This window comes from Antechinus flavipes, chromosome 6 (genome assembly GCF_016432865.1).
Source record: "Antechinus flavipes isolate AdamAnt ecotype Samford, QLD, Australia chromosome 6, AdamAnt_v2, whole genome shotgun sequence".
Lineage (NCBI taxonomy): Eukaryota > Metazoa > Chordata > Mammalia > Dasyuromorphia > Dasyuridae > Antechinus > Antechinus flavipes.
Window position 1 is genome coordinate 5,724,327 of NC_067403.1, and position 13,068 is coordinate 5,737,394.

The 13,068-nt window shown below is 36.1% G+C and overlaps 1 protein-coding gene across 3 annotated transcripts in view; it reads right to left on the bottom strand.

Annotated features, from left to right (window-relative positions):
• RAB28 (RAB28, member RAS oncogene family) overlaps positions 1-13,068 on the bottom strand; it is a 94,592-nt gene that overhangs the window by 16,705 nt on the left and 64,819 nt on the right. The window lies entirely within an intron of this gene.

Consider the following 13,068-nt stretch of genomic DNA (forward strand, 5'->3'; position numbering starts at 1 on the left):
CTTTTATATATTTTGAGAGTGGTGTTCATTGATTTTCCCTGTGATGGGCCCACTGGAAATAAAGCACTTAAACAAGACAGCATTTCACAGAGAAGTGTTTGGTGCTAAAAGCAGAACATGGAACTCAAATCTTGACAGGTTTTGTCGTATACATTCCAATTTTTCCAAATTTGATCCTGAAGTAACAGGAATCTATATAGAAAAGTTTCTCTTTTTATTGCATTGCAGTACCAATACGGGTGTTGACTCAATGCCGTCAAATTATAAGGCAAATATATTCACAAGGATTTAAGGACAACTAGGTTCTTTGAGTCAATACAGGAAAAAAAAACTTAAACTGATTTCCTGAGGAAGGGACCCAACTGACTTGTAAAAACTTGTAAATTTGCAAATCTAGTAAGCCTGCATAATAGTAGCAATTGATTATCAACTGAAAAAATGCTCTCATGCTACATAAAAGGCTTTATTTAAAATGATATTGGAGGTCTTTAATTTGTAGGCTCTGGAGATTTTCTGTAGGAGTTTTTTGGTCTAACAGGGGATGCCTAAGCCCCATTTATACTGCTTACCTTGGTTAATGTGGAGCCCTTTTTTTTTTGGCCACATGTTGCCGTTCCTTAAACATCACCGAGGCCTTGTTTACAAGAACAGGCCTAAAAACGCCCAGATACCACAGGCATTAATTTGTGGACAACTAAAATACTAAGCTATTAGCACTAATGTTTATACTACAGTTTATCATAATATTGAAACTAAAATACTTCTAATTCAACAACAACAAAAGCAAGAACAAATAACGTCACTAGGAAAAATCCCTGATGGACTCGCTAACCAGTTAAATATAAATGTCACTTTTTTTATTAGAATATTCTCTGCCATTAAAAAGCATCCCATACCAAAAGAAGTCAACCTAGCACACTAAGCAATATTATATAATAATTACAAATTAATTGCATTGTACAATTATCTCAATAAAGAAAACAATTCATTTATCTTTTTCTCAATAGCATTTTATTTTTCCCAAAACATGTAAAGACAGTTTTCAACATTCATTTTTATAAGACTTTGTGTTCCAAATTTTTCTCTCTCCCTCCCTTACCTTCCCCTCCCCAAGACAACAAGCATTCTGATATAGTTAAATATGTGTGATACTTTTAAACATTTCCATATTTGTTATGTTGTGCAAGAAAAATCAGATCAAAAGGGAAAACACAAGAAAAAAAACAAATAAACAAAAAGAAAATACTAAGCTTCAATCTACATTCAGTCCCATAATTCTCTCTCTGGATATGGATAGCACAGTTGATCCCAGGTCTATTGGAATTGCCAAACATCGAGTATATTTTACTTCATTCTCCTCTAAACAAGCATTAAAGAGATACTGGCAGAAAGGAAGCAAGGATTTTAAAAATCAGTCCAGTTTCATCAAGAACAGGCCAGACTAAGCCTACTGCACTGTTTAAGAGATCAGTGAACTAGGAGACCTGGACCTGCTGCAGATGCAGCTTACCAAGACCTAGCAAAGCACTTGACAAAGCATCACGATTCTCAGAGAGAAGATGAAGGGATGGGGACTGGATGATTGGACAAGGCCATGGATTCTGAACCGGCTGAGTCGACAGATTCCAAGAGTGTTTGTTAATGTTCAATGTCAATGAGATGGGGGGGGGGGGGGGGGATTCCAGTGGAGTACCCAAAGATCCGCAGGATTCCATGCTATTGAATGTTTTTATCAGTGACTTGTAAAGGCATGAATGGCACGCTCATCCAATTTTCCAGTGACATAAAGCTAATCTACCGCAACCCCAAGCCGAAGGTTAGCTAATGCAAACAAAAAGACTCTACCCAAGTTGGGTCCAAATCTGCAACCCACCAGACAGGCTGCTCTTATCGTCCCGAGATTCATTCACTACCTTTCCCAATGCAAACGTTTTAGGCAAGATAAGAAACAGATAGGCCTGTTTTCAGTTCCGGATGCCTCCTTCTCTTTTCTTAACTATGCTTTCTGGTCTGCTGGGGATGATAAATATGAAAGAAAAGATCAAGTCTATTCAATAAATTTCAGACCCAATGGCTAAGTAACATTCACTCTTGGAATGTGGGAATTGCAGCACCTTTTGGGAGGAGCCTCAACAAGAGGAAGGAGAAGCTTCAAGGAAATATTTTACATTTACTATTTATCCTTTCTCTGAGGGCTACAATATTTGCTTGTGCTCTACCTGCAAACTCACCAGCACTGTTAAAAAAAAAAAAAAAATTCTAAGCTCCTCCAAAGACTATGGATTCTAAAAACGACTCCTTCAAGGATTTATGAGTGTTAATGATTCCCTAAGCAGAAAAATATGTTGATATTTTGTAGACATTTATCTGGCCATTTTCAAGGAATGATGCCCAATAAGTCATGAGAAGAACGACTGTTACTTAAGATGTCGAAGCATTCCAAGACATGACTCATGATTGATCCTGAGGCGACCCCAAAATTCCAATTCTTTATTCTGGCTCCTTCTTTAAGCAAGCCTTTGCTTAAAGAACTTTGGGAATTTTTCTTCTCTCCCAATAACATGACCCAGAGAATGAAAACGCCATCGAGCCTGGGAAGGGCGCCTTGAGTTCTCGTCCTGGGGACCTACACTAACGAGCTGCGTAACAGCCGCAAATAAGGAAAGAAGGATGTCACAGGGATAATTGCCAAATGAGCACAGATAGAAATTACTGAAGGATAAGACTTCTCGTGAGGGCAGTTAAAGAAAGCTTTGGGTAGGTGGGATTTGAGCTGACTCTTGAAGAACTGATAAAATCCAGGTAACCCCGAAGGAATGGAAGGAGTGCTCGAGGTGGGCCGATCAAAATGAGCAAGACCGTGGTGGGGGAAGCTGAGTTAATTTTAAGAGATAATGCATAAGCAAGTTTGTCTAGAGCAGAGAATTCAGAAGACTCCACAGAGATAAGACTGAAAGCGCTGACGGTGAAGGACATACGTGGGATGCGGGATGCATAAGGAGGTCGAACGTGATTCTGTACCATAATGGCACTTGGCACAACACTTGGCACGTGCCAAGCACTTAATAAATACTAACCATTTCTACTGATTGACTGGAAGGAGAATAAAAGTTTTTAAGCAGGATGTGTTTCTGAAAGGATAGTTTGGAAGCATGAAGTGGGATCAACTAAATGAGATTCAATCACCGAAGAATTTATCTATAAAAGTAGGGGATTGGATTAGATAATCTTTACTTGGCACTCTAAAATTTTTATTCTCAGGACAATAATCATAAACTATCACCTACAATTCTGGAACATATCTCTTGAAAATAAAGCTGCTCCCTTTCTTGTACTTTGAAAAATATGATTACCTTTCACTACAACCTGAAGACATGGAAAAGGAGTCCTCAAGCTGGAAAAGTCACATTTTTTTTTAATAATGTAAAATCTGTAAAATTCCCATTATGCCATATCAGTCCTGCTGAGGCTGCCAGGCTTACTGCTATTTTGTAGAAACCGAATTTCTTTTGCTCACATATGACATTTCAAACACATTTTGCACTCGCTATCTGTAGCAGTAGCTCCAACGTCCCAGAACCATCCTCAGGTAACCAGGAGATGTGCATCCTTACAGTTCCTGACAATTCCTTCCTGCAAAGGCAGCACTGAGCCATACCTATAAAATGACACTGTGTGCCCCCATGGCTAGTAGAACTTTTAGGGATAATTTTGGTTTTGTAAAGAAAAAACATTGGGAGGACTCTGGGAAGATGGCAGAGTAGCTCAGCCAATTTCAAACTCCCCCAACTTCCCCCACAAATAGATCAAATCTGAGGCGAATACAGACTGGTGAAAAATCCAGAAGACTCAGGGCAGAACTGGGGTGCTCTAGATACTACCCAAGAGATCTGAAGAAAGACGCCAAGCCAGGATTAAGCCCTGAAGTGCAAACACCTTCAGCTTGGCTCAGCAGAAACACCAAGTGGGGAGCCTGGAGGTGAGCTGGTGTGGCTGGAGCCTGGGCAGGAGTCACAGAGACTTTCACCTCCCAGAACTCCGGGGAGTCTGGGTCTGGAAGACTGAGGGAACCTCTGCTGACTGGGAACTCCAGGCCCAGCTGTGCTGCAGAGATGGCCCTGGGGGAGAAGCAACCAGCCTGAGGGGGACGGGGAGGCAGGGATGCTGCTGGCTGTGGGCAGGGGGGAGCTCTTGCTTTGGGGTTCCAGGTCAGAAGAGAGAGTTGAGGAGAAGCCAGAGGCACTAGCCCCCACCCCAGAACTAGAGTTGCTTACCAGGAGAACAGGCAAGCTCTGGATTTATCTTCAGAGGACACCTTTAGTAAAAACAAACAAACAAACAAAAAAAACTTCCATTTCAAAGAGTAACTGGAAATGGCACTCTGCTCAGATAGAATTTACAGAATTTAAAAATCAAATGAGAGATACTGAAAAAATACTTTAAAAAAAAAAAAACCCAACAAAGCAAAACAAAACTTGAAAAAAACAAGATTATGGGGGAAAAGTTAACTACTTAGAAAAGGAGATAACAGAGTCTCAAAGATCAAAATCACTCTGAAAACTAGAATCAAGCAAAGGAAAGCCAGTAATGCTATGAGACCAAGAAATAACAAAAACAGATTATACAGAATGTGAAACATCTTATTTAAAAAACGACAGATCTGGAGAACAGATTGAGAGAAGAAAATATGAGAATAATTGGACTACCAGAAAATTGTGAACAAAAAAAAAATTGTTTTATTGACACAATAATGCAAGACACAATCTAAGGAAACTGTCCTGGAGTGATAGAACATGAGAGGAAAGTATAAATAGAAAAAAAAAAAAAAATCCACTGATCATCACCTCAATGAGACCCTTTGTGGAAAACACAGGAATATTATTGTCAATTTTCAAAACCCCCAGATTAAAGAGAAAGTTTTACAAGAAACAAGAAAAAGACAATTCTAATACGCTGGAGCTACAATTAGAATTGTACAGGACTTGTCAGCAGCCACAATAAAAGACCGCAGATCCCGAAATCATGTCTACCAACAATCAAAAGAACTAGGCCTGCGGCCAAAAATATCACATCCAGCAAAATTATCTGTGATAATGAATGAGAAAAAAATGGACATTCAATGAACTTAGATTTTCAGGATTTTCTATCAATCAAATCTGAACTTAATAGAAAATTTAATCTATAAGAGCAAATACTAAAGCTCAATTTCAAGGTACTCAACGTGGACAAATTGGGTTTTGGGGGTTTTTTTAATATGGGAAATTTATAGCATATGTTTAAGATTGACATCAACGATAGGGCAGCTCAAAATAAGATTGGGACAGAGTTAGGGTAAAAATAGTAATTATGTCCTACAGAGAGGGTACAGAGGAAAAATAGAGTCAGAGGCATGGGGGGAGGGCTCAAAGTTCTGAAAATCTACTCACATCGGGAATGGGTTCAATGTATCATGAAGGGTAGAGTACCAGCCAAAAATTATAAAGAAATAAGGGGTAAGGATGAGCAGATGGGGAAGCAAAGGGTGAGGGAAGAAGACAAGGGAGGGATTCTTGGATGAGGGAGGTTAAGTAATAGCAAGGCAAGTTAAGAGCAGAATTAAATTAGAGAGTCAGCAGGGATAGGAAAGATGTGTGTGCATGTATGTGCATGTATATATCTACATATGTATACATAAATATATCCCTTTTTAACAACAGCCTGCTTGGGGGTGGGGGAGAAAATGAAAGGGGGAAAAATGAATAAAGTATAAAATAAAGTAAAAAAGAATAAAAGTATAAAGCAGAAAACAAAAGAAGAATTTATAAGCAAGTCAAGAAAACATGGACATCTGTGAATATAATTTCTTCTACTCATACATATACTTTCTTGAATTGTTATTTGATGTTATATAGATTTCAAAAACACGTCTATAATCACTGAGTTTCAACTCCTCTTTGGCAAATCATCAGGATGTCCTGCGTCTCCAGCTTCCTAGCCTTTCCTAGCTCCCACCTACTCTACAGCTGACTAATTCTTCTTCTTTGGGCCGCCCCTTCATGCCCTGAATGATCTCCCTCCCCTTCAAGGCCTGGCCCCTCAGAGACTTCGCTTCCCTCCTACAGCAGGCCTTTCCCTGCCCCTGCCCGTGCACTGCCCTCTGAGACGGCCGCCATTTACACCATACCCCTTAGATGCACAGCTGCGTTTGTGCCGTTCTCCCCCTCCGGAAGCAGGGCTCCTGGGGGGCAGGGACCTGAGCTTTTATCTTTCACTGTAGCATGGCACCTGGCACACACAGTACAGAAAATGCTTGTTGACTGAATAGAAAATAAGAGGCATTTATTTATATTCCTTTTCTCACTCATTTGTAAGTTCAATTTTTCCCCCTGAGGCAATTAGAGTTAAGTGACTCGTCCAGGATCACACAGCTAGGCAGTGTCAGTAAGTTCAAATTTTTAAATCAAGAAGCAAAAACATTTAATTCATCAAATGGGCTTTCCACAAAGTCCAGTCACGGTTTCATCACTATTACTCGCATTTTACAATCTGCAGGGGGTCAAGTTCTGCCACTTCCAACACGAGCCTTCTCCTTGAGATAGCTAGGGCATCCGTGAAATTTCCTCCCTGCCTTTCCTTAAAGACACTTCAGTGAGGAGCCCTCTGTTTGCTTGTGGCTAGGGATCGCTCTGTGAAGAGGCTTCTGTGCAAGATTCACCTCCTTCTCCTGGATCTACCCTGCGGCTGTGAGCACAAAGCGCTCTCTCTTCCATAGGACTGCATTTCCAACACTTTGTGTTATCTATTATGTGCAACCTGCGTGTTCTCTTTTCCAAGCTAAACAGCCCGTTTCTCCTGGCGATCCCGGTATATCCTGATCTGGAGCCCCGTGACCATTTGGATCTTCCTGCTCTGGATGTATGCAAGTTTATCAATGTCCTTTCTAAACGCATTTTGAGGCACCATAAAAATGATACATAAATGTCGAGTATAAACCTCTATGTGTCTGCTGAAATGCTGCTAAAAACATGTTACACAGCTCAGAGCCAAGTACGGAGGATTCGTGGCTCACGCCACCAAACTTGAGATAAAACCAGGAAAAACTTTTGTGCCTGAATTTCAAACCAGTTAAATGCGGTATAATCTGGCCTACATCTTACCTCTATCATTCATTAAAAAAGACTTCAATGGCAAACTGAACTCTTAAAAAATAGAACATTTTAAGGATAAAGAAATTTGAGGCAGAGAAAATCTAGCTCAATTACCTGAAAAGTAAAGTAAAAGTAATACCTCTGGTACAGTTGAGTGCTCAGGTATAACTAATTATATCTAAAAAAAATGAATAGTGTTCTTCGGAAGTGAAATTTCTAAACCATGGGTTATAAACTGGCACTCAACAACAGTTATCGCCTCTTTAAATACAATCTGTCCTCATTATTACTTACGATTTCCAGGGTCACAATCAAATTAAGAATTTAGAAGTTAGGGAGCAGCTAGTTGCGCAGTGAATACAGCACCAGCCCTGAAGTCAGGAGGATCTGAGTTCAAATATGACTTAACACGTCCGAGCTGTGTGAGCCTGGGCAAGTCACTTAACCCCAACTGCCTCAGCAAAAACAAAACAAAACAAGAATTTAGAAGTTAAAGGCAAATCTCTGAACTTGTGTCTTGCCAAATGAACACTGTTCTCTGCTAGTTCTGCTGTTCAAAAAGTACCATAGTTTATTATAACTCCAAGGAAAAAGAAATCCCAGTCTTTAAATTAAAATATGATATAAAGCAAGGCACTGACATTTTTGATGTCCCGATAAATTGGAAAAAATTCTATTAAAATGAGGCATCCAAAAAAGAAAAAAAAAAAGATTCTATATAACAAAATCCACTTTAAGTCCCATCAAATAAACTTGGAGAACTAGGCTTTGTTGATTTGGCTTCAACAAATAAATCTGAAACACAAATATGTTGTGGGTTTTTTCCTCAAGTCTTCAATTTGAATACTTTTCATAATTATAACTCATTAAGACATAAAAAACATGTCTTTATCCAGACAAGGGATTAAGGCAATCACAAAAAATTAAAACATAGTCAAAAAAAAAAAAAAGAAATTGAAAAGTTTCTGCAATAATGAAGCCCACTAGGATAAGAAGAAAGTTATCAATAGGAGAAAAATAAACTTTACATCAAATATCTCTTATGTCTGATGCGAAGATACACAGGGAGCGAACACAGCTATAGGACCAAAAGCGATTTCCCTATGAACAAATGGGCAAAGAACATGAGTTCTCAAAAGAATTGTAAACTATTAAAATATATATGAAAGATCATCCCAAATCACTAAAACTAAATATAAATAAAAATCAAAACAACACTGAGGTCACATGTCACAACTAACAAATTAGCAAAGATGAGAAAAGGAAAGAATGATCAGAGATGGAAAGATCCTATAAAGTCAGGAGCAGTGACGTCCTATTGGTGGAGCTGTGAATTGGAAAACAATCTGGAAACGTATCATTATACTAAGTGACTTAGATGTCCAAAGCCAGGCCCAGAGATTTAACTACTAGCCAGAGGCTATAAGAAAGATCACTGTAACAGGCAAAGTGTTTCCCACTCCACAGCTGGGGGGAAATACACGTGATGACAATGACAATAGAAAGAATAATAGCGGCCACAGCAGGGAAACCAGACACTGTATGATTATAATGGTCAAACTTTGCCCTGAAGAAGAGATGGAAAAATCAATCCCTCACCCTTCTTTGCAAAGATGGGCCAACAATCTCTATTACCTAAAATCAGAACAATTGATGGGATTCATCCTGCTGAAATGTATCTTTCCTTTTCTCTTTCTTTTCCTTAATGGTGTTTTTACAGCAGTCCAGGTACAAAATAATAATGGCCTGAACTAGGGCAGAAGAAATGTGAAAGGAGAAGTGACAGCTGTGAAAAAGTACTAAAGAGACAGAAATGATTCAACCTGTGGAACAAAGAAAAAAGAGAAGTTAAAGACCATGAAAGGTATCAAGTTAGGATGACCAAGAGAACGGTGGTATCATCTATGAGCAGTTGGAAAAGAAACAAATTTAAGAGAAAGATGATAATTTTGAACATTCAGTTAGGGATGGTTATGTCCAAAATGTAGTAGAAAATGGAAGACATCAATGCTCAAGAGACAGATTTAATTTGGATATATAAATATTAAAGCTAACTATAAAACAGTAATAAGCTTAAACAAAACTAGAATTTTTTTAAAGATAAAAGTCTTATTCAAAGATCAAAATAATGTATTAAAAAGCAGATAACTTTAAAGTGAAATTTTAATTCAGAATTTTATTTGAATAAATTAGGAGAAAGAGATATAAGACTATCTAATATTTTAAACAACTTTCTACTAAGTAACTGCTTACCAGTTAGGATTCAAAAAGAATACACTAAGAACTTTTTTTAAAATAAGTACATCAATCATTATTATATAACAGTACCAAAATTTACCATTCTATGAAATGATATAAAGTTGCAAAAAATTAAAATAAAAGAAAGTTGTTTATAAAGCACTTGTGGCTGTTCATACAAATTTTAAAGTTACATGTTTAAATAATCATTTACTGTGAGTAACCCACATAGATATGTCAAATACTTTTAATAATTATTAAATTTGATTTATAAATGCCTAAAATTTGATATATAGTAACTAAAATTAGGTATGACTTTTCCTTTCAAAATACACCTGGATAATAATATAAAAGGTCAAATACATAACTTTTTAAAAATAATTTCTTCTTATATTAGTAGATAGCTTTTATTTTTGTATATTTTCTCATTCCTACATAGATCTTTAAAATCAGTGGTTAAGTCTTCACACAAATCATTTCTCCACTAGAAGAGTGTTAAATCTAAAAGTTGTCATCGACTGAAATGAGATTAGTTATCATTTGAACTATATGAGTTATGAGCATTTAAAATCTGAAATTAAAATTTTAGTTTATTAAATTCTTGAATAGTCAATAAATAATAACTTTGACCATAGGATATATTTTGACTTAGATATTTACATATTTCTCCAAATAGTCAGCCTGATAACAAATTCATCCTATAGAAATTAACCACCATTATTTAGTATAAATAGGTTGAAATTTTTATATGACCCTTCAGCAAAAAAGGGAGTGTTCTGCAATATTTCACAATTAATCATAAGTGTGCAATTATTAATTGCACAAAAATCATTAACATTAACTGCTATTTTTTTGCTACTGACAAATTCAATAATCTCAAACTTAAAAGTATATGATGTCAAAAAAAAAAAAAAAAGACTATTTTACAAGAAAAAATGTCATTGCTATAACCTAAGGAAGCTAAAAAAGAAATTGAAATAGAAGCCTAGTACAGATTTTCTCAGTAATTTTTAGGTTATCAGGAAAACATCTAGAGTGTTGATCTGGTTATACTCATTTCAAACAAACTACATGTCACATTAACTACCTCCAGGAAGTTATTCCAAACACAAAATAAACTGTTTATGCCCCTACTCAGATAGATAGCATGACAGATTGTTATTAGTTGAAGACAGATGAACTACATTAATTTGATTGTGAGCATGTGTTTAATTTTACACTGTCATGCACCCTCTAATGCTATCTTTCTAGGATGGCTTAGTAAATCATACTGTATTAGAAGAATTGTTAGTTAATTCAAAAGAATTATAAAAACTGCCTAAAGTGTGCTTTCCACATTTTCTGAATTACTTTTAACTTTATACAAACTTTAAGCTATTTCAAACAAAAAGAAATACTAGCATTTAGGTGAAAACATATAAGATTTTTTTAAAAATGTATTTCCCTAACAATAAAATGATCCAAAAAATAATAAAATTAAAATGAAACTTTTTTCTAGGTTTTATTGTTATAATCCTTCAAATCAACTTTCATGCTAAATTTGACTTTAAAAGTGGCTCAAAATTTCAAGAAAACAATATTAAAATAAAAATATAAGTTATGAAACATGTTACAGGATGTCTATTCAATATGACAAAAGTTCTCGCCCAGTAAAGCTAAATACAGCAATCATCACACTAAAAGTATTATTATTCCCATTTACAAATAAAGAAAGTGAAGATTGTAGAATTGTTCAAGACACAAAGCTTGTAGATGGTAGAACTGAGACCTGAACTAAATATTAAACTCCAACTCCAATGCTTTCCTAGTTATACCATGGCCTTTCCTAATGTGTACTCAACATGGGGAATATAAAAGAAGAGACGACACAGTCTCTAAGACCTTACAATTTATGTTTTTAATTCTAAACATAAAGAGCAAAAAAGGGGTATTTCCCATATATACAATGAAACACAAAAAGAAGATTCTATATGAAACCATAAATTTCCATTTCGTATCAATAGGTTTTTTAAAGCATAAAATAAATTCCACAGCTTGCTTTAAACTATCCTGCTTGACTGTGCTTCCTTTTAAACTTCCTTCTGTTCTCTTCTGTGCATTTAAAAAAATTCAATGGCCCCCTTTTTGTTTGGAATTACTACTGTTAATTCCCCTCTACTTCAGCATCACCAAACAAAAGAGAAAAAAATGGAGAACAAGAAAACTCTTTTCACAAAATAATCACAATCAAGCAGAAAAACATGTAACCATGTTCATAAATGTACTTTCCTTTTTATACCTTGAGTCCACGTCCTTTCTGTCAGGAGATGGGCAATGTGATTCATCAGGTGTTCTCTGGAGACACAGCTAGTCCCCGCATTGATCAGAAACTTAGGCTTTTCAAAGTTACTTTTTTAATATTGCTATGCTTTTGTATAAAGTTCAGTTTCTGTTCACTTTATCCTATAGCAAACATTAGATCGTATTCACATACCACAATTTGCTCAGGCATTCTTTAACTGTCTAAGAAACCTAGGCATTCTAGGGTATTCTTTTTATTTTCTAGTTCTTTAAGTATTTTTCTTCCTTTTAACCTTTTCAGAATTAAAGTTTGGAGCTTTTTTTAGGCTATTCTTTCTTCCTCTTAACCTCTCTCCCACTCTAGTTCCATTGTTTTCAGGTTGAATCTGATGTACTCTGTGCCAGACTCTGCCAGACTCCAGTGACTATGTTGAAATCGTCTTTGCTCTAGGTCAAAGTGAGATCCATATGACTGCCTCCTTCTCCAGGATCCCTTACACATCCCAATGAGGAGAAACAGCAAGTTTCATCCCTTTCTCACTGTGTTCTATACCAGAGTAGTCCTCTATGTGCCTTCCCTTTTCTTTCAAAACTCTCAGAACAAAGCAAATACATTTCCAAGCCTTTCATTTGTTTGTTTCATCCCATCAATACTTTGAGACGACATCAAAAGTCAAAAGAGATAATTGTTTTTTCTTTTCCTATTAGGATGTTAGCTCTACATCATCATATGCTCGTTTCAATGATAACAACAAGAAAAAATTACCTTCCTAGGCTTCCAAAATATTATAACTGCATTTCAAATCCTATGCGGCTCTAGTTTTTTCCATCAGAAATGCTTAACGGTCCTCTATTACGTTAAAAATCCATTTGATCTCCCTCCACCATTGAAGTCAGCTTGATGAAGTAAATTATTCTTGGTTCAAGGCCGGTACCTTTTGCCTTTTGAAATATTGTATTCCAAGATCCCTTTTCATTTTACTTGAAAGCTGCCAAGTCTTGTATAATTCCTTTTGCTGTTCCTTGTTAAGCTTCTTTCTGGATGCTGGTAGAATTTATTTTCTTTTGATATGGGAGCTCTAGATTTTGGCTATAATATTAGAGGTTTTTCCTTTTGAAGTTTCTTTCAGGAGAAGATAGGTGCATTGTTTCTTCAATTTGTTCTCTGGTTTTTATATGTCTGAGTAATTTTTTATTTATGATATCTTAAAATAAAATGTTTAGGGTTTTTCTTAATTTGATCATGATTTTTCAGGGAGTCCAATGATTAATAAAAGATCTTTATGTGACCTATTATCCACATCAGATTGATAGCTTATGTTTTTCTTTTAAAAAATCTTTTATTATATTCTAATATTTCTCCTTCAAATCTTATTTTCTAGGAATCATTGGATAAAGTGGACCACTTTTTAAGTCATTTATT